At 43.6% G+C, this 27,845-nt stretch overlaps 1 long non-coding RNA gene across 1 annotated transcript in view; it reads left to right on the plus strand.

The window, feature by feature from the left end:
• Window positions 1-27,845, plus strand: part of LOC115073512 — a 247,417-nt gene that overhangs the window by 69,906 nt on the left and 149,666 nt on the right. The window contains exon 2 of the long non-coding RNA XR_003852038.1: window positions 16,151-16,269. This is a non-coding gene — a long non-coding RNA (uncharacterized LOC115073512). The remainder of the gene's footprint in view (window positions 1-16,150; window positions 16,270-27,845) is intronic.

A 27,845-nucleotide genomic window follows, 5' to 3' on the forward strand; every position in this document is an offset into this window, starting at 1 on the left:
ATCCCTCGTCTATTCTTAGATGTCCCTGACGCTCCGATATCTCGATGTCCTGACATCCAGAAGTCCACCTGTTCTGAGTCCCAGATGTCCTGGCGTCCCGACGTCCTTCATCCAGATGTTTGTCCGTCTTCTTCTTCTATAAAGACTTCCAGATCCTACCTTAAGCAGAGGCCCATTCCTGCTGTCGTTCATCTCTTCAGATGTCCAGGTTCCCTGATGTCAAGATGGCTTCTCTGAGGTACTGCCTTCTGCATACTTCTCTCTTCACTATACCTCATTATCCTTGAGAACATGTCAGCAGATCTTGGCATTCCCCGGACTCTCCAATCAGTCTGTGCTTGATAGATTGGAATCTCTCCATTGGACTTCATCTAGTGCTGCCTGACTCTTCTCTGTCTGGTGCTCCTCCTGCTCCTAGCATGGTCCGCGACCAGTCCTTGGGCTGTGTAGGGTGCCTTGAGGGATAGCACTCCCTAACTTTAAGAACCTCATCTCTACTCTACTCCGAGAGTCTCGTCTAGTCTGTCTTCATACTCAAGAGTGTTCCTTTTCATCCTCTCCAAGAGTCTTGTCTCGTTTTCTTCTTCAAGAGTACACCTCTTCTTCATCCATGTCCAGGAGTCCTCATCTAGTCCAAGTTCCAGGAATCCTTTGTCTTTGAACTCTGACGCTTCGCTCTTCGGACCAGGAGTTCCCTGTTCCTGTCCCATCCTTCATGAGTTTGTCCAAGCTCGCACTTGCTTTCCTATCCTCGGGGTATTTTGAGACTCCTCTCTGAGTTATCTCGTGGACCAGGGCCTCAAACTCACACAGGAGCAAGCAATCACACCTCTACACCCCTTCTCAGGGCTTTCCCGCACGCATTCACCATGGAATACATAGCCACAAGGCATATCCGCAACAACTTTCCTTGGGTAAATCCATGCTGACTGTGTTCCATTAAACCATGTCTTTCTATATGCGTTTGATCTTGAGAATAGTCTCCACTATTTTTCCTGGTACTGGAGAAGGTTTTCATGGGTAATGATTCAGATAGACTGAATCAAATCACGGTGAACTTAGAAGATGTGGTAGACCTGATTGACAAACTGAAGAGTAGTAAATCACCTGGACCAGATGGTATAGACCCCAGAATTCTGAAGGAACTAAAAAATGAAATTTCAGACCTATTAGTAAATATTTGTAACCTATCATTAAAATCATCCATTGTACCTGAAGACTGAAGGATAGCTGATGTAACCCCAATATTTAAAAAGGGCTCCAGGGGCAATCTGGGAAACTACAGACCGGTTAGCCTGACTTCAGTGCCAGGAAAAATAGTGGAAAGTGTTCTAAACATCAAAATCACAGAACATATAGAAATACATGGTTTAATGGAACAAAGTCAGCATGGCAAGGCAAGTCTTGCCTCACAAATCTGCTTCACTTTTTTGAAGGAGTTAATAAACATGTGGATAAAGGTGAACTGGTAAATGTAGTATACTTGGATTTTCAGAAGGCGTTTGACAAAGTTCCTCATGAGAGGCTTCTAGGAAAAGTAAAAAGTCATGGGATAGGTGGCGATGTCCTTTCATGGATTGTAAACTGGCTAAAAGACAGGAAACAGAGAGAGACAATTTTCTCAGTGGAAGGGAGTGGGCAGTGGAGTGCCTCAGGGATCTGTATTGGGACCCTTCCACCCCCACCATCGATGCAGATAGCAGTGCTGGAGATGCATCTAAGTGAAGTATCTTGCTAATTGGTTAGCTAATAGCTAATAAGCAAGCTACTCCCATGCTTGTTTACCCTGCCTGTGCAATTCAGTCCTTGTTGGTTGTCTGAATATAAATTATCTTTACTTCATTCCACCCTGCCGTTGAAGCAGTGAGCTCCACTGGATATGTATTCCAAATGAAGTATCAGGCTTAATTGATTCAGGGTAGTAACCGCCGTAACAAGCAAGCTACACCTATGCTTATTTGTTTACCCAGACTATGTAATTCAGTCCTTGTTGGTTGTTGTCTGTATATAAATCACCTTTTCTTCATTCTCCCTGCTGTTGAAGAAGAGAGCTATGCTGGATATGGACTGAAAGTGAAGTATCAGGCTTATTTGGTTTGGGGTACTAACCGCCGTAACAAGCAAGCTACTCCCCTGCTTTTTTTGTGGATGCAAGTTGCCATGTTTTACATAAAGAAAGAAGGTCAGGTTCCTGGACAGTCTGCCAAGAAGCGGTTCAAATACTCCAGTGGGTGGAGTCTGCCAATGTATCGCTCCAAGCCACTTACTTACCAGGTCTAGACAACATCACGGCAGATCGCCTAAGCAGGGTTTTCCAATCATACAAATGGACTTCGAACCGGGAAGTAGCTTTGACCATTTTTCAACAGCAGGGCTTCTCGGCAATAGATCTTTTCACCATGGAGAACAACCGGCAAGCTCAGGTCTTCTGCTCCATTTACTCCAGCAGGAATCGCTATGCTCTGGATGCCTTCTTCATCCCATGGACGCAGGTTTGCTCTATGCCTATCCCCCCATCCCCCTCATATCCAGAACCATTCAGAAATGCATTCAGGGCATTGCAAGCTTGATTCTCATAGCTCCAGCTTGGCCAAGACAACCATGATAAGCTTACGACTTTCTATGGCCCCAACCATCCCCGTATGGGCCAGCCAAACTCTTCTCACTCAGGAAGGGGGAACACTCCTCAATCCAATGCATCAATCCCTTCACCTAACGGTGTGGAGATTGAAAGGACAGTATTAACACACTTCTGTCTTCCTTCGCATATAGAAGACATCCTTATTGCCTCCAGGAAACCTTCCACCAGGCTCAACTATAAAGGGAAATGGCATCACTATTCTGAGTGGTGCAAATCAAGATAACTTGATCCATTCTCTTCTTCCGCTACAGACCTCCTGGAATATCTTCACACTCTATATCAGACTGGTCTATCAGAGTGCACATCAGTACCATTGCAGCTTTTCATCTACCTCAGAATGGACTACCCATTTCCAATCACTCATTCATTTTCAGGTTTATGTGGGGCATGCTTCACCTCAGTCCACCAGTGATGAGGCCACCAGTGCCCTGGGACCTTAATATAGTTTTAGAGCAACTCATGATGCCTCCATTTGAGCCTTTAGACACCTGCCATGTGAAATACCTCATCTGGAAGGTAGTTTTTCTGGTGGTGATCGCTTCAGCTAGGAGAGTCAGTGAACTTCAAGCCTTGGTTTACTATCCACCATACTTAGAATTCTACCATAACAAGGTTAATCTTCGCCCTCACCCCACCTTCCTGCCCATGGTGGTATCCGCTTTCCATCGCAATCAAACAATAACCTTGCCAACCTTCGTACCAAAATCCCATCACAATGAACAGGACTGCCTCCTTAAGAACATAAGAAAGTGCCATACTGGGTCAGACCAAGGGTCCATCAAGCTCAGCATCCTGTTTCCAACAGTGGCCAATCCAGGCCAAAAGAACCTGGCAAGTACCCAAAAACTAAGTCTATTCCATGTTACCATTGCTAATGGCAGTGGCTATTCTCTAAGTGAACTTAATAGCAGGTAATGGACTTCTCCTCCAAGAACTTATCCAATCCTTTTTTAAACACAGCTATACTAACTAGGGATGTGAATCGTTTTTGAACGATTAAAATTATCATCAGATAATTTTAAAATCATCCTAAATCGTTAGAGTGCACGATACAATACAAATGCCCCCGATTTATCGTCAGGGGCATTTGTATTGTATCGTTAAATAGGGCACGGGAAATTATTTGGGAAAACTGGCACACCAAAACAACCCCTAAACCCACCCCGACCCTTTAAAACCAATTCCTTATCCTCCCCCACCCTCCCAAACCCCCCCCCAAAATGTTAAATTACCTGGTGGTCCAGTGGGGAGGGGGTCCCGGCGCGATCTCCCTCTCTTGGGCGATCGGCGCCATTTTGGCTACCACTAATTAAAATGGCGCTGATGGCCCGATAAAAAAAAAAACAACCTACCCGACCCTTTAAATCGACCCCCCCTTAGCCTCCCCCACCCTCCCGATGCTTTTTTTTAGGGAGGCCCACGCCGCTAAAAAAAAACCCCACCCAACCCTTTAAATCGACCCCACCCTCCCGACACCCCCAAAACCTTTTAAAATTACCTGGTGGTCCAGGGGGGCCTCGTGGAGAGATCCAGGGGGGCCTCGGGGAGAGGAGAGATCCAGGGGGGCCTCGGGGACAGATTTCCCGTTCCCAGGCATCAGCTGTTCTAAAAAAAAATGGCGCCGGCGCTACCTTTGCCCTCACTATGTCGACATAGTGAGGGCAAAGGTAGCGCTGGCGCCATTTTGAATATTGGCAATACGGCCCGAGTGCAGAAGGTCGCTCCTGGACCCCCGCTGGACTTTTGGCGAGTCTTGTGGGGGTTAGGAGGCCCCCCCAAGCTGGCCAAAAGTCCCTGGGGGTCCAGCGGGGGTCCGGGAGCGATCTCCTGCACTCGTGACGTTGGGTCACAGGAACCAAAATAGCGCCGGTGCTACCTTTGCCCTGTCATATGATAAGGGCAAAGAGCCACCGGCACCATTTCTCTTAACGCAGCCGTGGCCAGAGAGCGGGAGATCGCGCCGGGACACCCCCCCCCCCCCACTGGACCCCAGGTAATTTAAAACATTTTGGGGGGGTTCGGGAGGGTGGAGGATTTATTTAAAGGGTCGGGGTGGGTTTTAGGGTTGTTTTGGTGTGCCGGTTTTCCCGCCCTCCCCCCTCCCCCAATAAACGATTTTTTAACCTAAAAAACTAAGACGATCAGATTCCCCCCCCCCCCCCCTCAGCCAAAATCGATCGTGAAGACGATCGATCACACGATTCACATCCCTAATAGCCACTGCCATTAGCAATGGTAACATGGAATAGACTTAGTTTTTGGGTACTTGCCAGGTTCTTGTGGCCTGGTTTGGTCTCTGTTGGAAACAGGATGCTGGGCTTGATGGACCCTTGGTCTGACCCAGTATGGCATTTTCTTATGTTCTTATGACCCTCCCGACTCAGCCAGTGTGCGAAACACGGGGTCCTGAGTTGGGGGACCCTCATTTTTGTATTGGAATAGTACATGAAATAGTACAGTGGAGTTGCCATATGATTATACATTAAATGTACTTTTGGATCGATAAAATTTGGTCTGCACTTCTTGTCATTTACGTTTTGACTCCAGAAACCATGTATGGTTGTAAATTGTAACTACATGGATTTTTCATTAGGAGCTCAACGAGAACTCAACTCTTGAAATATTAAGCCTGAAACAACAATACTTTCTTTCTGTATAAACACCATTTCCTAACGGGTTGGAGCTTGTACTGTTTCAGAATGAATTGGTTCAGGCAGGAGAAGTTAAAATAATCTCTTGAATCTCTAGAAAGATTTAGACAGACAATGCAGATTTCTGATCTCTTAATCTCCCAAACATACAGCTGAATTTTCCATCTTTTAGTAATACAATCTGAATGCATCAATGTCGACTGCAGTACTGAGCACTGTAAAGGAAGATTTTATCTAACTTGATAGTTGTTTTAAAGATTTACTTCATAGTAGGGATGTGCATTGAAAAACAAATGTTGATTTGACTTGTTCATCTGGGGCGTTTGGCTCAGTGATGTCTTTTGTGTGGCTCGAAGCCAAAAAATGAATTCATTCTTTTGTGCTATTCATTTCCCAATATAGTAAATGGAGGAAGTGTATCAAAGGGGGAATGCATAGTATTATGGGCTGAAAAACTGGGATTTTCTCTTCAAATTTACTACAGCTTGCAGGCAGACATCAGCTACAGAGGGAAGAATGCTCCAAGAGTAAGGCAAAGTGATTCCAAGAGTGGAATGATTAGCCCAAGGGACCGTCATCTCTGGAGCATCAAATAGACAAAATTCCACTTTCTCCCAACATCCTGAATGAGCCGATGCAGAGGTGCCCCCACTGCTTCCTGCTTCTCACAGAGCTGATTGCCACCCTTCTTGCTCCGGTGACAAAGCTATTTTCCTACCCCTGTCGATCAGTTCCTTCAGAATTAAGCTGCCCTATTCAAAACCCTGATTTACATGCATAAATCCTTTTGAAAATTACCTTCAGTATGCCAAGTAATGGTCTCACCAATGACCTGAACAGAGATGTTATCATTTCCTTTATTCTGTTGGCTATGCCTTTTCCTATTCACCCTAGCATCCTTCTGGCTCTTGTCACCACTTTATCACACTGTTTTGCCACCTTGTTATCCAACATGATCACTCCATGGTCTCTTTCTTGGTTGGCGCATATCAATTTCTCACCCCACATCAAAGGCTTCCTTCGAATTCTGTATCTGAAATGCTTGCTTCTGCAACTGTTTGCAATGAATGTTAACTGTCAAACACGTGACCACAAGCTTTCTTATATCACTTTTCGAGGTCAGTTCCACAGATCTTAATAAAGATAGAAAATGTTCCACAATCCTGTTCTAAACCATACTTAATACTAGGACTGAATATGCCCAATTTCCCATTGTAAATATTGTGACAAACATATTGCCAAGTCTATAAATTTCAGAAATAATTCTTATTCTAAGTATTGTGTTTATGAATTTTAGTGAATCTCAGAATATCTGTAATACCTTACTTATATAATAAATGGCCTTCAAGTTAGCTAGTGCCGTTTAGTCAGTTTAATACAGCAGAATTCTGCCACCTTGCTTCACCGTCTACCTGACATGGTATGTCATGCTCCCTTATTGTATCAATCACAACACTATAGGCTCTGAAACTTTTTGTATTCCAAGTACCACAGTTGTAAACAATACTAACAAATAATTGGTACACTTGGTATTCTTTAAGTCATTACAATATTTGCTACAATGTGTTTGTAGGACCTTTCCTCACAGAGTCAAGACATTTGCCAGGCTCCCTCTCATGGTAATTGGTCCGTTTTACTTTGTATTTTTTCCATTTTTTTAAACATTATTTTTAAAAACTCTTTTCTCATTTTTTCACACACCATTTTCCTACAAACTCAATCCCACGCTTGAAAGTCAGTCACTTTTCAAAAATTAATACGTTCATGAACAGTACTTATCTGTATATCCCAACGCGATCGCGTTTCGGACCCGCCTTCTTCAGGTCCTGCTTCAGGGGAAAAATTTTTTAGTATTATTCAGTGACACCACATAGTCCATAGGAGAAGTTAAGTAGCCGATTCTATCGGGGATCGCGGACATGAAAATTAAGAGGATTGAAGAATAGCTACTTAACTTCTCCTATGGACTATGTGGTGTCACTGAATAATACTAAAAAATTTTTCCCCTGAAGCAGGACCTGAAGAAGGCGGGTCCGAAACGCGATCGCGTTGGGATATACAGATAAGTACTGTTCATGAACGTATTAATTTTTGAAAAGTGACTGACTTTCAAGCGTGGGATTGAGTTTGTAGGAAAATGGTGTGTGAAAAAATGAAAAAATGAGAAAAGAGTTTTTAAAAATAATGTTTAAAAAAATGGAAAAAATACAAAGTAAAACGGACCAATTACCATGAGAGGGAGCCTGGCAAATGTCTTGACTCTGTGAGGAAAGGTCCTACAAACACATTGTAGCAAATATTGTAATGACTTAAAGAATACCAAGTGTACCAATTATTTGTTAGTAATGCTCCCTTATTGGCCATGCTTACCTCCCGAATGCGTTTTTCACCTTGCTTTTAAATCTCTCCCTGATCATTGCCTTTGTCAATTTTAACCATGGATTGTATAATAAATACATTTCCTGAAGCTTCTTATTTGTCTTGTCTGTGTGTCTTGACTAGATTGTAAACTCTGCAGAGCAGGGCCTATCTCTTATGTTATTTGTCAAATTTGATTTTAAGCCTTCTATCCTGAAAGGCCCCAAAGCGAGTTACAGAAAATATTCACATAACACTTCATAACACTCACAACCAAGAAATATATAGAATAAAATAAATTTAAAACCCACCATCAGCTAACCATACATTGCAGCATGAATCCCACATCATGTAAAATCATCACAAATTAATTAGAAAAAGGTTGATTTAACAATAAAATCACACTTTGAAATGATACCTAAAGCAGGGGTGCTCAAACCAATCCTCAGATCCTCCCAGCCAGCCGGGTTTTCAGAATATCCCTAATGAATATGCACAAAAAATATTTGCATGCATAGGAAATAGTGCATGTAAATAAATCTCATGCATATTCATTAGAGACATCCTGAAAACCCGATTGGCTGGAGGGCCCCCAAGGCCCGCTTTGAGCACCCCTGGGCTAGAGGAATCCTATTCCACATCTTTTTCTACCCTCTGCCCCTCATCTGGCAGTGACCCTCCTGCTACGGTGGCAAAGGTGTTTCTATGACAGTAGAAACCATATTTCTGATTATTTTTAAAAGAAACAAAAAACACTACCCATTTATAGGCATTCCTCTAATGTTCTTAACCTTTGATGTACTGTTTTAGAGCATTTTAAGCACTGGGAGAAACACTTTAAAACAAGCGTGCATGCCTGTATCCACAGCTATATGGACGTGTGCATGAATGCACATGTATCTTATATCATACGCGCAAATGTGCGCATAGGGGTAGATTTTAAAAGAAGAGCATGCACATGTTATAAAATCCGGGTATCGGTGAGCGCAAGGGGGTGCACAATTGTGCACCTTGCGTGAGCTGAGCTGCGCTGCCTTCCTCCGTTCCCTCCCCCCTAACCTAACTTTCCCACTCTTTCCCTTAACCTTTCCCCTTCCCAGCCCTACTCTAACCCCCACTGACTCTTGTCTTACCTTTTGCGCCTGCCGGCAGCCTGCTGGCATGCGATCCTCCAACACAGCGGCAATGGCCGCTATGTCGGAGGCCTCTTTCCCCGCCCCCGCTCTGCCCCAGACTGCCCCGCCCCCTGACCGCCCCTTTTGTAAAGCCCCGGGACATACACACGACCTGGGGCTTTACGCGCGTCACCAGGCCTTTTTAAAATAGGCCCAGCGCCCGTAACCCTTTTCAAATCCGGCCCATACTGGGTCAGACCGAGGTTCCATCAAGCCCAGCATCCTGATTCCAGCAGTGGCCAATCTAAGTTACAAAGACCTGGCAAGTACCCAAACATTAAATAGATTCCATGCCTCTAATGCCAGTAATAGCGGCTGTTCCCTAAATCAACTTGATTAATAGCAGTTTATAGACTTCTCCAGGAACTTTTCCAAACCTTACACTTAAATCTATCCAGCAACATGTTTGCGTATCTAAAAGATACATGGCATGTATTTTTAATATAGCTGGACATATAGCTTTTTAACACGTACCTAGTTATCTTACCCGGAGAAGCCAAAATTTATCCCGATAAGTAGCGCAAATCTCCTATATGCGAGTACTTTTGCTCCTAATTTTAAGGATTTACATGTGTAAGTCCCAGAACTTGCAAAAATGGGCGGGGCATGGGCGGTCCGGGGGCGGGGTGGGGACAGGGCTCGAGCCTCCAGGCACATAGGCCATTTGCTGCTTTGGCCAGCACGTGCAACTTACGCCTGCCCAAGGCAGGCGTAACTTATAAGTTTATTTTTTTAGGGGGGTTTAGCTTAGGGCTGGGGGGCGGGAGAGTTAGAGGAAGGGAAGGTGGCTTGGGGGGATAGGGAACAGAGGAAGGCAGCGCGAATCGGTGCGCAATTGTGCACCCCCTTGCGCATGCCGACCCTGGATTTTATAACATGCGTGCGCCTGCGCATGCATGTTATAAAATCAGGCATACATTTGCGTGTGCCGGGTGGCGCACACAAATGTAGGCCGCGCACGTTTCTTTTAAAATCTATCCAATAATTTCCTTAGCACTTATTGGCTTTTACTCATGTAAATCACCAAATTTTGTAATGTGTGCACATGAAGGAAATTAACAGTTTTACCAATTAGTCCACCAATTTGCCCAGTCTATCTCTAGATCATCAGTACCCTTCTGGTTCTTCAGCCTAAACTCCCCCCAGTTTACCCTGATCTCTCATCCAGTCAGTATTTGGCTATAAATAAATGTATTCTCATTTAAACCAGATAATTAGCTGGAGTAAATAGGCACAGGTCACAGCCACATGCAAGGCTCTTTGGCAGGTTATAAAATAGCTTATACGCATATCTAATTTGTGCATGTGAAACTCTTTAAAAATTCACCTTTTTATTTCCTCACTACAAACTCCACCAATTTAAATAAAAATATTCCTTTAAAAATCCTTTTGGTGCTAGATTAGATGTTTACAGGGGCCCCCTACAGATTGTAACAAGTTATTACATTTCCAGTGTGAACATTATAGATGCTTAAAGGAAAATCTCCTTGTTAATCAATTTTTGTGCCTTAGAAGAACTGTGCTCCACTGATGATAAATATAAGAGCTAAGGAAATGAGGGAAAGATTTATGTTAAGAGGGTATCCTGAGCAATGTATTTTTCCAGGGTTACAAACAGGCACTACGGACGGAGTGATAGGAATGTATTAATAGAAAAAACAGACAAAAGAAATAATGACATAACTGTATGTTCATTGAGATTTTTACGTCTTGCAATAGGCATCAGCAAGATATTACATAAACATTGGGACATCATTCCGGGTCTAGATTATTTCACAAATAAGGACTTTCTCGTCTCCTATATGAGAGGGCAGAACCTTAGAGACTTGCTTGTTCATTCAGCATTAGATCCAGAATGAATGTTATCAAAAGGAAACCTAGTAGGCATTTCAAATGTGGTGGTTGTTCACTTTGTCCATAGATGCTACAGACCACAATTTTTGTTTATCCTTTCTCATCCAAAGAATATGTTCTGTTTGATTTTTTTCAACTGCAATATACACATGGCTAGATTTTAAAACGTCGGTGCATGCAAAAATATGCCACGGGGATTTTTATACTACCCTGGCCACGTGTGTATCTTCATGTACCCACCGAAGACCGCCTTGAATCAAAAGGGGTGGGATGGGGGTACAGGGTCTGGGCGAGGCAGGGGTCAGCGGGGAAAGCGCCATTTTGCGCTATCCCGGTAAAGCACGCGCCAGCTGGCGCACACAACTTCTGCTTGGAGAAGCCGGTAAGTTGTGAAAAATAAAAAGGTTAATTATGGTGGGTTTAGGGGTCAGGGTGGAGAGGAAAAGGGAGAAAGGTTAGGTAGGGGATAGGGAAATTCCCTCCCAGTCTGCTCCTTTATTGCAGCAAACTAGAAGGGAACTGGGCAAAGGCCTGATTGCGTTGCCACGCATGTTTTAAAAAATCCCCCCCCCCCCCCCCCCGCAAAAGTGAGTGGGTATCAGATTTTATAACATGTGCGTGGCGACATGTGCATGTTATAAAATTGGCACGTCCATGTACACACCTGGGAACTGTGCAGGCCCTTTAAAAGTTTACCCCACAATGTTTATGTGATGCCCTTGTACATTGTTAAAACTAAATGGAAATTGAGAATAAGGTTATTAGAGCACAAATGCTGTATTAAAAGGAAAATATTGGAAGCCGCAGTAGTGGAGCCCTGTATAGAATATGACCATCAGTTTGAAGACTTGAGATTTTACATGCTAAAGGTTGTGAGGCTTAAGTGGAGAGGACGAGATGAGGATGCTATTTTATTAAAAGAAAAGCAATGTTTCATTTTAGAAATGAGAACTGTTGTTCCCCTTGGGCTTAATCTTGAATTGGACCTTTCTGTATTTTGAGATAATAATAATAAGAAAAATAAAAGTATCAATTTCATATCTACCACCTTCAATTTTATTTTTAATTTTTACTATTGAAATTCATTTTAGAGAACAAATAAGCACATATGCAAGTAAGCACCAAGCATTCAACTTTATTAAAATGTCTTTTTCCTATCTCCTATTACATATGAGAACGTTAACTTTATATAGGAACTGTTAAGAAGTTTTCATTCCAACCAAAATATAAGCAAACAACATATAGCTTTGATATAAAAAAAAATGTTATCCTAATGGCACACCTATAATATGTTATCTATATCAATCAACTTCTAACTCCATTTTGTGCCTTTTTGTAAACCGTTGTGATGGTTAATTAACTTAATGACGGTATAGAAAAGCTTTTAAATAAATAAAATAAATAAAAGTTCATAGGTTTATTGTTATTATTCAGAATTTGATTTTCAATATTGGATTATTCATTTATTATTACAATTTTTGTTCTATTTACAATTAATTGTTTTTTAAGGCATTTATGTTTTATAAGTATTTTATGGTGTTATTTTTAGAAAATGTTTTTAAATCTATATAAATAAAAATGTTAAATAGTTTGGACAAAATCGCTAATCTCAGAAACCACTGAACCGATTGCTTTAAAATTTGGACACAACCTTCGTTTCACATACAGGAAGGTTCTTCTGTACTTACATTACAGATATGTCACACCTGTGACAGGTAAAATAGGTTTAAAAATCTTTTCAGGAAAAACAGCGACATCTGCTGGACATAAGCGCCATCTGTTACACCTTACACTAACACACGCTACACTAATCATTTCGCCAGTCCAGGTCCACGTTTCACTTCCATTTTAACACATTCGTGCACTTTTTTTGCCGGAAGATAACTATTTCCTTTACAGATAAAATACACCCACCACCCACCACCCTCCTCACACCCCCCACACACATGCCAAATTTATTTACTTACTCACAACAAAAGTGACCAACTTTAGAGAGGGAAATAGCAATAAACTATTACCTCATACGAAACTTACAAACAGACTCGAGACAATATCATCGGTATATACTCAATGAGAGATTTAATCTGCTGTCTCTCGCCCTTACATGGCTGCAGGCAGTAGTCAGCCTTCAGAGTATCGATAGTTTAATCATTTATTGTCTCTTTGTCTCTATTGTGAACATTTTTATATATACTTTTACTACTTTTTTAATTCCAAAAAAATTTTTTTTTAATTTTTTTCTATAGCATCTATTGAAGGGTCTATATTTTTACCCAACTGGCTTAATGGCTTAATATTGAACTTTAAATAACAAAATATACTTAGCCGTAAGGTCATTCAATACCCAACCCGACATGGGCCATGTTTCGACTAATGAAAAGTCTTCTTCAGGGGGAACTATTAAGTTCAATGTTCTTAAATTGCCGGAGAAACTATTCAAGAGATCCGGGACGAATCACACATCTCTCACGATCTCACCATGGCCAGCGTTTACAGACAAAGAGACAATAAATGATTAAACTATCGATACTCTGAAGACTGACTACTGCCTGCGGCCCTGTAAGGGCGAGAGACAGCAGATTAAATCTCTCATTGAGTATATACCGATGATATTGTCTCGAGTCTGTTTGTAAGTTTTGTATGAGGTAATAGTTTATTGCTATTTCCCTCTCTAAAGTTGGTCACTTTTGTTGTGAGTAGTTATTGGAGAGGTGGTTGCTTCTGTTTGTGTGATTTGCTAAATGTATTTACTTCCCAGGCCCTCACAACACACAACACACACAACACTCACAACACACACAAAACCTGACAGAAGTCTGGGAGGCTCCAGCGGGGGGCCAGGACCGGTCTGGGACACATCTCCTGCACTACAGCCGTCGGCTGCCAGCAATCAACATGGCGCTGATGGCCCTTTCCCTTACTATGCCACTCGGGGACACCAATGGTAGCAGTAGCCCATGTGACATAGTAAGGGCGAAGGCCTCTCGGCGCCATTTTCAGGACTGGCAGCCGGCGGCCCTTTGCCCTTACTATGTCAGAGGACCTACCGCTGCCATTGCTCCACCCCACTGACATAGTAAGGGCAAAGGGCCATCGGAACCCGTTTCAGTGCTTGCAGCTGACGGACCAACGCCAATACATCGCTCCCGGACCGCTCCTGAACGCCCGCTCCACCGACTGACATTTTTATCAGGTCTCGGGGAGTCTGGAGGGTGGGGGGTGGTGATGAATTTATTGCAAACATCTTGGGGAGGGGTCATGAGGGGGGGCAGGTTTCATTCATTCAGCAACTCTGGGGGGCAGGGGGGTGGGCTACTGTTTTTTGTGGGGCTGGGGGAGGGGGGGCAGGAGAGTGTGGGGTGGTTAGTGTAAGAGAGCTTTTCTCATAGGGCTGTTTTTTGGGGGAAGGGGGAGGTTCACACACAAATACATACACTAAACTTGCACGATCTCGGGAACACACCAAAATGGCGCTCCCCTGACCACAAAACAAATTTGGAAGTGAAAATTTGGTTAGGCACTCCCATATTTGGCTACATAACGCGCACAGATGCCCAGGGACAGACCACATGTAGCACCAACAATTTTAATTTCCCAGGTCTTGGGAGGGGGCAGGAGGGTGGGGGGGTTATTATTTGATTTAAAGGGTTGGGATTTTTTTTTTTTTTTGGGTGGGGGGTTCCCACAGAAATAGAAAGACAAAGGTTTTCTGATCTAAAGGGTAGGCAGTAGGCGGGGAGAGGTGACAGTGAGGGGAGGGAGAATGAGGGGGGAGGTGAGTGTGAGGGGAGGGAGAATGAGGGGAGAGGTGAGTGTGAGGGGAGAGAGTTGGAGTGGGGACAGGGGAGGGAAGGGGGGTGAGTGACCAAGGGGGAGGAGGATGAGTGACTGAGGTAAATGAGCAAGGGGAAGGGGGAGGGAGGGTAAAGAACCCGACTCTGCCACTGCAACGCGTGGCCGGGTACCGCTAGTATATACATATATGAGAAAATTTTAAATTGTCCACATGCGTAAAATATGGGGATTGTGTGTGCAGCTGGGCCTTGTGCGTGTCGCGCGCATTGTAGTCCAGCCACGCATGTAACCCTTGTTATGAGCACAAGAGCCAGGCCAAAGAAAAGGGGCGGTCTGGGGGAGCGGGGAGGGGGAAGGGACGGTTCAGGGGGCAGGGTGGGGTGGACCTGGAGGTGGCCAGTATCGCTCAGGAGCTGGCATAAATCATGTCGCATGTCAGCATGCGCATGTTATAAAATCGCGCTTCCAAGGGTGCGCGCGCATTTTTAAAAATCTACCCCATATAGTTTAGGCATGTTGTGTTTTTTGTTTTTTTTTGTCATGAAAGGACTTGAATTTGTGGCTACTAGTGCTTGGTGCATTGATTTAGCTGTTAAAACTACTGAATCTGTTTCAGACCCGTTGTGAATTTGAATTGATATGCCCCCCTGAGTTAATTCTATCCATCTTATTAAAGTTTACATTTTTAGCAATTGATTTTGGAGGGAATATCTCTTTTAAAAGAGCAGTCTGGGTCTCCATCTGTAATATGGGTTCATTCTATGGTGCAGTGCTGCAGACTGTCCACTGTGAGCTGTGAATTCCTTTTGCAAATAAGGAAACTGCAAGAATATTTTTGTTACGTTTTATTTTGTGTGCTTTTTGTGGTGCTACAGCCAAAAATACACAAAGAATTTGATAGCTCTAGACTTATATAGGACTAACCCAAGGACAGTGGTGTTTCCCTTTTCCAGTTTATCCTCTTTAAAGGCACGGGGGATCATGGACTGGTAGGGTTTCCAATGCCTCCAGCACTCTAACTTAAGGGATGACTAATATGAGAGCTGAAGCTGACCTCATATGAGGTAGGGGCCTGAGCCAAATGTGAGGGGACATAGTTGTGTCCCTGTAAAATTTAGTGGCTGATTTTGGTGTCCAGTTTTAATTCTTCCAAAGGAAAAGGGGAAGACAGAGTGGTACCTAGAGCAATGTAAACTGAGGCACAGAGAGGCTTGCTCTGTGACCCCAAAAAGTGAGGACCCATAGCTAAACATTGCAGGAAATCAGTCTCACAGCTCTTGGCTCTCAAAATGCAATCATAGCCCCTTCTACTACTAACAATATATTCACATTCACGTGGTCCTAATATTTTGCTTTTAAAAATATAAGAGCTCTAGCAACAAAAGAAACATGATTTTTCTTTTGCACCGGAAGTGAATGTGCATGCAATATAAAACATTTAAAAATCACTGTACACAGTAGCACTGATCAAGATCTGATTGATACATCTCTAGTTTGCCTGGGCTTATGCGCAGGGGTGCCCATGTAATTATTGTAAATTGTTCCATATCAATGCAAAATTTCAGACCTTTTAAAAAACAGGAAGAATACAGAAACTTTATATTGTAAATGTGTTGCCTGACTTATGTATTGTTTTTTGAAGGCAGGAGGAAATTTGCATGTATTTCTTGTTCCAGGATGAGACCATATGTGCAGTGTTGATGAGAAGGGGAAAGGGGAGCAGGAGGAAGAAGGGTAATGATGATGATGATGATGACTTTGGGAACTCATCCGCCTCCATGCATGCAATTCACAGGTATTCTATTTATTTATTTCAATGTGATTTCTGCTTATTCAGAAAAAGAGGGATGGGGAGGGTAACTAAAGATATTCTTGCTGGCTGGTCAGTTTTAAAAGTTCTGCACTTGCCAAGCTGGGAGATATGCGTGTGACTCAGTCTGGCGTACACTGCGCGGATTTTAGGCTAGTCAGTGGGGTTTCAAGGCTCGGGGTTAATTGGGTAAAGGGGGGGCAAGTTAGTTAAGGGGATTCGGAAGTTCTTTTCGTTACTGGGGTGAACTGGGAGTGAACTGGGATAAAGGCCTATTGTGTTGCCGCACATACATACTAAAATTCCCCCCACTTACGCGCTCGAGACTACATTCGCGTGAATATGCATGCATCAATATAAAATCATGAGCGCATGTACGCTCAGATAGTCGATTTTATAACACGTGCGTATGTTATAAAATCGGTGCATCTATGTGCACGCGCCCCTGAATGCACACGCGCGGGTCTTAAGTTTTACTTCTTTGCACCTTGCCTAAGGGGCTGCTTTAACCCATCTACCGACTTCATCATCGATGAGCTGCACCTTAGAGCAGCAGTTCCATCCCCTCAAAAAGAATTCTCCCTCACATCAGATCCTTCTCTCATCCCACCATATAGCATCACAAATGTGAACACCTTTGTATTTGTGCTAACCACTGACTCATTAATATTCGGAACTGGACTGGACCCAAGGATTTCATTAACCTGCAGATCAGAACTGGTTTTTGTTTTGTAATAGTTTGGATAATCTGAGTTGATTCATGCCCTGTGTGATGCTGATTATCCCCAAAAACTACACACATGCACGCACACACACACACACACTTTATCACCTCAAGCATTTTGGATTCAGTCCTCACCCCTTTAACCATACATAATCAGCTTCATTATTTTTATTTGGAAGATAAGAGGGCTTCCAAGAGAATGTTAATTTTGACAAATCCATCCCTAAACATGAAAATCAATGGTTTCCTTAGGGAGTCATGATTACTGTAATTGTGTGTGTATGTGACTGATAAAGAAAAATCAATGATTTCCCCTAAATAAGGAATATAAGCCAGAGTGTATGAATAGCTTTCTATTTCTTAAATATGTCTGTCTCTGAAGGCAGGCGGATGGGGGGGGGGGGGGTATGCTCTAGTTTTGTTAAAAATTGAGTAGCATGCTAGTTTGAAGAAACCTATTACACTCTCTCGTTTTGGTTTATAGCTGGGGAAAAATGGAAACAAGAGTCCCTGGTCATAAGACAAAATATATCTTTATCCATATTTAATATCTTACTCAGTATTTGATGTCTGTAGATTAGGTCAAGTAAAACTATAGCATTCTGGATCCATTCATCAGGCTGTACAATAGACTTTATTTCTGGTAAATATGTCTTCTGTGATTATGCTGCATGTTTAGGATCTTGCTGTACAGTCATGTAAACTTATTTTATGGCACTGAATGACTTCAACAATGTAAGTAGGTAATTAAAATTAATGGACTAGTTAATACATGTTCACCAAGTGGCTCAATAAAATGTTGACTGGTAGAGGAGTGGCATGTCTGATGCTCAGAAAAAGCGTTATTTTCCCCAAATTCAGGGAGCACAAAAGTGTCTGCAATTTCTTTTTATTTATGACAAATTTTGTGAATATAAGGCTTATCACAAGTCAAGGCGAATTGGGGGCCAATCTAGTAAAGTTCATTAATGTGATTGAAAATATTTATGCTCTTTAAAGGCACTGTTAGCATGCACCAGCTAGGTTTATGCTCAACAGCCGTGCTTTTAGCATGTATAAATTAGTTTGTGGTAATTTTAAAGTGAAATCTATGCTAATGAGGTAATAAAATGAAAAACTTCGCAAAATAGCTCATTTCCCATTAGTACAAAAAGCCCACACACAAAATGCTTCACAGATGCATTAATTTAAAAAAACGTAACTTCAGGTATATACAATTAAGGGTTTTGCAATACATGTGTTCTTTACTGTCTACCCCATTTAAATGCCATTAACCTCAGCCATTAATATCCACAGTAAATTCCACATTTTGCATGTAGGCGACTGATGTTGGTGCACTTTAATACATCAACCCATAAGTTTTATAAATTACCAATAAGTCTATTATTATTTTAATGTTTTTACTCTGGTGAGTCCATTTATAATGCTGGATAAGTATTTGGATTATGTCTTCTGGTGGATTGAATCTTTTGGGTTCCCTCTGCCTTCAGGAATTACTGCTAAGAGCAGAAAGTTGGTGCATGATTTACTTACTACAATGGTCAATGCAGTCTATGCTCCTTAAGTAATAATGTATGACCAACATGGGTAGGTATCTCCTTTCTGTTAACGGCCAGTCAAAGGAGATGAAGCTTTAAGCATCAAATAATAAACAAGGATTTAAAAGCACTTTTTATAGACGAATATCAATTTGCTAGAGGCACACTGGCCATTAATTACCCATTTTCAAAAATAGAAACCCAATTACACTGAGATTTGCCGCATAACATTCTTACAAAGTCCCTTTCATTTTTAATGGATAGTAACATTGTATTGACTTACTGCAGAATTTTAATTTTCATAAAACATGCAACACTTTTTATTCCTTGATTATGTAACACATGACCTCTGTGGGCAGATCTCCATTGTAGCTGTGGGTATTGATTTGTAGTCGTTGTCATGTTGTTCGTGGTGGCGGATCCTGTGATGTTGTCCCACAGGATCCTCGGTCAATGCCTTCCTCCCAACCGGCTCTCTCACAGAGGAAAGAGGTACACAACCTACCCAGTACTTTCTCCCAGGAGATGGAGGGAAGGCAAGGATAAGTTAATGGAATAAATTCTCCTTTTGAGTAAAATTTCAACAGTTTTTTCAGTATCACATAAGAATAACAATTGCCAACTGTGCATTTCTCTTTTCCTTTCTTTTCAGGAATTGCAATAAAAGAACTGGTTCTTTTAAATATAGAACTGTATCCAGATAAGTCAAGCTGGGAATGGTAGCTTTTAAACAGCCATGTGGGCATACATGTACACACATATATAGAAACATGGAAACATAGGAATGACGGCAGAAAAAGACCAATCAACCCATCCAGTCTGCCCAGCAAGCTCCCACACTTATTTTCCCATACTTATCTGTTTCATCAACCACCAAGTTCAGGGCCCTTGTTGGTAACTGATTCAAATTTCCTGCCCTCCCTATCATTGATGCAGAGAGTAATGTTGGAGTTGCATCAAAGGTGAGCATAAGGCTTAATGGTTAAGGGTAGTAACCGCCGCATCAAGCAAGTTACCCCGATGCTTATTTTCCCCAACTGCACAGATCAATATCTTGTTGGATGTAGTATGAATGTAAATCCTGTTTCACACATTTCCCCCTGCTGTTGAAGTAGAGAGCAATGCCGTATATGCATTCAAAGTGATGTATCAGACTTAATTGGTTTAGGGTAGTAACTGCCGTAATAAGCAAGCTACGCCCATGCTTATTAGTTTACCCAGATTGTGAAGTTCAGTTCTTATTGGTTGTGCACAAGCAAAAGAGAACAAGGAGAACAGGAACCGGGAACCACAGGAAACAAGAACACAATGAAGAGACGATTCTCGGATCAGCAACGAGTACGAGGAGTACGAGACCTGTTGAAAAGGCAACGCTATTGAGGGATCCCGAGGCTTGTGGAAGGAAAGCCTGAGACTGGAACATACCACGAGGAAGTTTGATGACAGGGAAGACCTGGACATTGGATGAAGACATCACGAAGAAGACATCACGAACACGAAGTCTTCTGGACAGGAGCTTGAAGATAACCACGTTGGAACAGTGGAACTTCGAGGACGTTAGCTGGAGACAATGAAACTTCGAAGATGGACTCTCTGGAGGATGTTACTCCATCCGAAGGCACTGCAGGAATTGAGCAGTGCCCTTTTATAGGGCAGGAGCAGGAAGAGCCCTGAAGACGTCATCTGGGAGGGCTGAAGAGGAACTTTCTGGTTTGTCCCTTTAAATAGAGAGAAGAGCCACACGGCCAGCCCCTAGAGGGAGCCCTGGAGCACAGGGGGCGGAGCCAAAGCCTGCACGACATCGAGGCGATGAGAGAGAAGGCTGGAAGTGTCTCCTGCCATTGAAGAGGAGCAGCGCTGGGGCTGGACTGGCCCCGAGGAATAGGAGATGGCGTTGGCGGCTCCCTGCCACGAAGAGGAGTTGGTGGCCGCACTCGGGCCGTGGTGAAGGGGAATCTTTGCAAGGTGATTCCCCCGAAGTGGAGGAGCTCCAGCGGCGGCACGGGCCACGAAGAGAAGAGGTTCCCGGTGGGGGAGGGGGAGGAATTCCCCCGAAGACGGACAGAGGCACGGCTCCAGCCACGCAGGAGGGCCTGCAGCGCGGCAGCAGGCCACGAAGAGAGGAGGCAGCACGGCTCAGTGGAAGACCAGGCGCAGAAGAGAAGGTAAGGCCCTGTCTGCAGAGCAGCTGCAGGCAGGGGCACAACAGTACCCCCCTCTTAAAGGCCCCCTCCCGACCAGTTATGGGTGGAGAGTGGACGGCAAGTCTGATGCCAATTGGGAACCTTGAAGATGCAATTACAGGTCTTCAATGTTGCAAGGGGAGAAGAAAGGACGAAGCAACATTGTTGAGGACTTGACATAGACACACAAATACAAGGAAGTCCAAGTAATCAGTACTGTCCTGAGGAGCAGGAAGCATTGACAGTCTCTGATGTAAAGTTGGCACTACTCCGTGAAGCAGAGTAGGCAGAAATCAATCTTCTGAAGACAGCGCATGCAGGCCCCTGAGAAGCAGGTACCTGGAATAAAGTTCAAAAGCGCTTTGGTGAAGTGCAAGAGTCCAATCGAAGTGTGGTACCAATGGTGAAAAGGCTTGTCAGAGATGTGAAGATTATTTGCTGAAGGCTAGCATAGAAGAAAATGGCAAGTGAAGAAAGTTCAATTTATTAGCTTCAATTCTTTAGAGCAGTGGTCCCCAACCTTTTTTGCACCAGGGACCGGCTTCAAGCAAGACCATTTTTCCATGGCCCGGCAGGGCGGGGCAGGGGCGGGGCTTTGGTCATATGAGGGCGGGGTTATGGAGGGGGTTGGATTTTAGTGCACACTTATCATTTAATTATGACATTTATAATGTGAATGTGTCTCAACTCACCATAGGTTCTCATATGCATGGCACACTGACCCATGATCGTCATGGGGCTAGATGTAAAAGTACAGTTTGTATCCACGGGAACCCCCCTGACCCACAATAATGGATGTAAAGCAGAATTATGACATTCCCCATACAACTCACCCTACAAAAAAGATATTCTGGTTCTGGTGACATCTCAGTAACAGTAACTCAAACTCCTTCTACTTCCAGGCTCAATAGCCCTACTTATGAAAAGACAGCAGTTTACCACCAATGCATGTCCTCTTGAGAAAACACAGCAAATAAGACCGATACAAACGCTTACATGCTAGCAAAATATTTCATCTCGGTAACAGACACAGAACCGACCTAACATACTCCCAGGATCTGTAGTAATGCACACAAACTAATCTGCACACAGTTACACCTGTATTATGGAATACACTCAAACAGGAGCAACCCTATCTATGAAAAGGCAACACTACAAATATTAAATCAGGTCCTAAAAACCAATACACCTCTTATTATGAAAACAGAACTAGCAAGCAGCTATAGATCCCCACATAGAAATAATTGTAAAACTATACTAATAAGCAGAATAAATGTTTCAAAACAGCTATGAACAGAATAACATCCAACAATTAAAAACTCATAAAAACTATTAAACATTCTCCAAACACCAATAAAATATTTCAAAAAAGCAGACATCACACAATTAAAATGGCAGTCAAGAAAAATAAACTTAAAAAGCCACTTTTACTTACCCCCTCCAGCAGCTGTCTTACTCCCCTTCCCTGCAGGCCGTGGCACACACCAGAAGCAGCAGTAGAAGCTAAGCTCTATACTTATGGTCCTCTTCCTTAGTGCCCATGACACACACACACCATACCAGTCATGCCCCCATGACCAGTTTCTGTCTCTCACACACCAATCATCTCCCAAACAGTCTTTGGCACACACACACCAGTCACCTTCCTGAACAGTTTCTCTCATGCCATACACACACACACAGGCTTCCCATTCCCGTGTTCTACTTACATATATGGGCTTCTCACTCTCATAATCACTTTCTCTGTCTCTCTCTCTCACACACACACTCACCAGTCTCTCACTCCCATGTTCTCTTTCAGATATACAGGTTTCTCCCTCCCATGATGTGTCTCACACACACCCAGGTTTTTCACTCCCATGCTCACTCTTCACATGCACAGGCTTCTCATTCCCATAATCACTTTATTTCTCTCTCTCTCTCTCTCTCTCTCACACACACACACACACACACACACACACACACACCAGTCACCTGATCTCGCTCATGCATACACACACACAGGCTTCCCACTCCCATGTTCTCTTTCAGATATACAGGCTTCTCCCTCCTATGCTGTGTGTTACACACACCCAGGTTTCTCACTCCCATGCTCACTTCTCTTCACATGCACAGGCTTCTCATTCCCATAATCACTTTCTCTCTGTTACACACACACCAGTCTCTCTCATTTCCATGCTCACTCTCCACGTGCACAGGCTTCTCATTCCCTGAATCACATTCTCTCACATTCACACACACCAGTCTTTTTCTCTCACACACACACCGTCACCTTACCAAGCAGTCTCTCTCTCTCATGCATGCACACTCACCCAGGTTTCTCACTCCCATGCTTTCTTTCACCCCCACAACACCAGGCTTCTTACACCCATGCTTTCTTACATACCCAGACTTCTCACTTCCATGCTTTTTCTCTCTCACACACACACACATCAGTCACCTCCCTGACTAATGTCTCACACTCTCACATACACATCAGTCATCTCCCTGAGCAATCACTTTCATTGTCTCTCACATATACACACACACATCAGCTCTCTGACCAGTCAATCACACACAGGCTGGCTGCCTGCTTCTCTCTCTTTCTCTCACTCACTTCCTCTCCCCCCCCCCCCCCGAGCACAAACGGTAGCTGCACCACCTCCTCCTCCAGCCCCCGCAGGCCAAGAAAGAAGAATCCCATCGGCCGCGGGAGGCTCACGTTGCTGTCTCCTTTACCTATTATCAGTTGCTTCGATTGCTCGGGGGCCGCTGCTGCTGTCGCCGCTGCTATTTTTTCATGTGGCACGGCTCTTTCTCCTTCCCGCGCACTGCGTATCACTTCCTGTTCCGGGTCAGAGGGAGTGGGGGGGAAGAAGAAAAGGCCAGCCGAGGATGCCACAGCTTTTTTTTTTTTTTGCACCGCTGCCGTTCCCGCTGGGCTTGAACGTGCTGATAGCCCAGCGGCAATGGCAGCAGGGAAGGAGGAGCAGCGGGAGAGACCGGGAGCGTGCGACACACCTGCCGGTGCTTGGCGGCACCGCGGACCGGCAAAAAACTCCCACGGCCCGGTCCCGGTCCGCGGACCGGTGGTTGGGGACCCCTGCTTTAGAGGACAAGCGGTAGTAATGACTCCTCTAAGTTGAAGAAGGAAGATGAATGTTTCTCAAGAAACTACGTGTAATGTAGGCTCCCGTATGGTAAAGGCACAGTTCAAGGGAGCTTGAAGTCTACATACAACACAACGAGACTTCAGGTAGGCTGGTGATTCAACATATTGGATCTCCCAGGTCAATGAATGGGAGAATACCTCTTGGGATAGAGGCATGGAGCCTGTGATGATCTTGAGGCTCAAGGTAGCAAAACCCCAGCAGGCAATAGGAAAACCCTCAAAGGTATTTGTAATCCTTTATTAAACAGCGGATAAATATCTGAGGAGCTCCAGCGGCAGCACAGGCCATGAAGAGAAGAGATTCCCGGCAGGGGGGGGGGGGGGATTCCCCTGAAGACGGACGGAGGCACGGCTCCAGCCGCGCAGGAGGGCCCAACGTGGAGCACAGAGGTCTGTAGGTGAAGCTGAGGCACTGGGCTTGGCCCGAGGATGGATCTGGAGGCCCACTGACACCAGAGATGGGAAAGTAGGCACTGGATTCGCCAGAGAGAGGTGAAGGAGCCGGGCTGAGGGTCTGCCATGGCCGGCACACGCAACAGTTGTATGGAGACGTGTTTATCCCTTCAAGAAAAAGTGGTTATTGTATTCGTCACCCAGGTCCACTAGAGAATGCCATTAATCGAATGCCCGACACGGTCCGTGTTTCAGAAAGTCTTCCTTCGTCATGGGTTAAAACGAATATCTATGAACATACCACAATTGAAAATCAATGTAGAATCCAAACTATATAAAATTTTTTAAGCAGAACAGAAAAATGGAAAAACTTACTACAACATGTCAGCCTTTTTGGCTCTTCTACTCCAGTTTCCAGTCACGTCTACTGGAAAATGAACACCATTGGTTGCTTTTAAAGCCCTCCTGAACTGTTAATCAACAGAGGTGTGTCTCATATAATTGAATACTATTCAATGGCCAAATTTAATCCTTCGGGATGTACACTGTTCAACATAAATCCATTCTTGTTCTTTGATATTCAATAAAAATTGAGGATCTCTCCCCCCCCCCCCCTTGCATTGATTGTTATCTTATCGATTACCCTCCACAAAGAGTTGAACAAGTGGTTTTGACTTATGCCCAGTATGATTGTCATTCAGAAATATGATATCACAATTTATATTATATGTGAATTTTTGAGGTGTGATAGTCAATCAGTGCTTTGACTGATTGACTACCACTCGGACATTACAATTCATAGAGACACAGATCTTTCTAGTAGCTCCACATAGCTTAACATGGTGGTTTGTATCTCCACAGAGGAAGCACAGTGGTGTTATGCAGGAGTTTTTGCTTCACATTGGAAAGCATAGTAGCATCACTGAAGGAGTTCAACTTTGCATAGGGAAGCACAGTGGCATCCCTACAAGACTGTGATTCCATGTAAGAAAGCAAGATGATATCCCTTGGATATTTTATGCCTGTCAGGCATAGGTAGGGTAATTTTAAGCAGCCCACATAGGGCTAACGTTTGCAGGTTCAAAGTACCCGCAGACTTTAGCCAAAATTTTCAAAGCAAACTTATGCACCTAAGTCCGCTTTAAAAATTCCCAGATTGTGTCGGTGCACATGTGGACTTATGCACAGTAAGTTACACCTGTACCTGAAAAGGTACATTTACATGTACAATTTTGAAAATAGAAAGTATGCAAGTAAATGTACCTCAGAACACCTACTGAGAAGTGTGGGGAAAAGTACGTGTGAAATAGTGGTTCATGCATAATATTACATGAACAACCCTCTAGTTGATTTTCACAAGGCCATTTATGGGCATAAACCAGGGTTTATGCTTATAAATCCTTTTGATAATTACCCCCTAAATGGCAAATTCCCACTATTGTAGTACTAAATTAGAAATACAATAAAGAATACAGTTTTTTAATGATGCTATTTCCAAATCATGTCTTTATATGTTAAATGATTATAGTGTCCATTTACTGTGATGCACTGCTAGTCTACTGTAGTCCTCATTGTCTTTCTTGTGCGAACTCTCTTTGATTTCAAAATACTTTTCTAAATTAAAATAGTTAATCCTAGTGCTTATTTCTTGAGCTCTGATGCCAGTAATGGGAAGGATCTGTTACCTGTGCCAGAACCCCAGTAGCAGATTGTGTCACTAGAGACTGGCCCCATTGCTGATATTCTGCTGTAAAGGCTACACAGGGAACATACACTAAATATTTTCCATGCTAAAATTTTGTATTTCAGCTATTGCATTACAGTGTTACCATGTACTTTTCCAGTTAGATTACACAGGGGAGGTAAATTACATATTAACTTAAATGGGCAGGCTCAGCTCAGGGGAAGCTTCTGATTGATTTGAATGGCATTACCTCTGTAAAAATGAAATAAACTTTAAACATTAAATGCTTTTGTTTAAGCATGTAATGTCCTTGATAGGCCCCTAGACTCTGAAAAAGAGATTTGCTGTACTAGAATAATTTCTTTCAAAATACAAAGCCTTGCAACCCTACCTCCACGGGTTTATAGCAGTTTCTGGAGTCTAGGAACTGATTCATGTTATATGCATGGTTGTGTCAGTGGCATACAGTATCATATCACAGAAATATTCAGCAGAAACTGAGGAAAAAGTAAATCTGATATTACTGAAAAGCATTACCAATATATAGTTATGCAAGTCAAATAACGGCATCTCAGAAAATGTGATTTTCAATGCCTTAGGAACTAAGAGCCATTTTCAAAAACGTTTTGTGTGTAAATGTAACCACTATTCTAGCAATTTTCAAAACCCATTTACCCATGCTAAGTGCACTTAACACAGGTAAAACCTATTGACAATTCAGTGGCATATATTATAGCAATTTTCAAAAGCCCACTTACATGAATAAAATGCATTTATACATGTTAAACCCGGTTTTAAACGTGTAAATGGATTTGAAAATCTGTTACATTATGTTCCATCCCCCAGGAATGACTTCTCCGAATGGTGCTAAAGGTATATGTGCTGTGAAACCCTGTGAATACTTTTAGCTGAGCAATTTTCATCCTCCCCTTTAACCCAGGTAAATTTGTATTTATTTGGGTAAATGAGTTTTTGAAAATTGCCCTTTCCAAATAATATTACAATCTTTTCAGCTATTAATAAGCATTTGTAAAGAAATGGACAAGGACAGATCCAATAATTTCTGATTATTAGATGATAAAAGAGCATCTGTGTACAATATTTTAGGATTACTAACTGATAATTCTAATTTGCATGCCAAATACAATATCATTAACCTTCTGAACATGTTTCCCCATATCACCAAATATTAACAAAAATCAACCTAATAAATGAAGGTTGACCGATGTGCCGCAAATGCGCAGTAGAGAGCAGCTCTACTGCGCATGTGCGGGCGAGCACGTCGGTCTTAGGCAGCGTAAAGAAAAAAAAACATGGCGGCGGCAGCGGGCGGCGGCAGCGGGCGGCGGCGGCGGTAGCGGCAGTGGGCGGAGCCGGTGGCGGCGGTAGCGGCAGCGGGCGGCAGCAGCAACGGGCGGCAGCGGGCGGCAGTGGTAGTGGCGGGCGGCGGCAGCGGTAGCGGCGGGCGGCGGCAGCGGCCAGTAGCGAGGGAGGGACGGACTGAGTGGGAGGGACAGAGGGAGTGGGAGGGAGTGACTGAGTGAGAGGGAGGGACTGTGGGAGGGAGGGACTGAGTGGGAGGGAGGGAGGGAGGGACTGAGTGAGGGGGAGGGACTGGGAGGGAGGGACTGAGTGAGGGGCAGGGACTAGGAGGGAGGGACTGAGTGAGGGAGGGAGGGACTGAGTGAGAGGGAGGGAGGAGTGGGTGAGTGTGTGGGAGGGAGGGGAGGGGGGAAGAGTGAGGGGAGAGGGAGAATGAGGGAGAGGTGAGAGACAGGGATGTGAGTAAGTGGAAGGGGGAGAGGGAGAATGAGTGAGAGGTGAGGGACAGGGATGTGAGTAAGTGGAAGGGTAAGAAGTTGTGGAGCAGAGAAAAAGGGAGTTGAGG

Source organism: Rhinatrema bivittatum, chromosome 11 (assembly GCF_901001135.1).
Source record: "Rhinatrema bivittatum chromosome 11, aRhiBiv1.1, whole genome shotgun sequence".
Lineage (NCBI taxonomy): Eukaryota > Metazoa > Chordata > Amphibia > Gymnophiona > Rhinatrematidae > Rhinatrema > Rhinatrema bivittatum.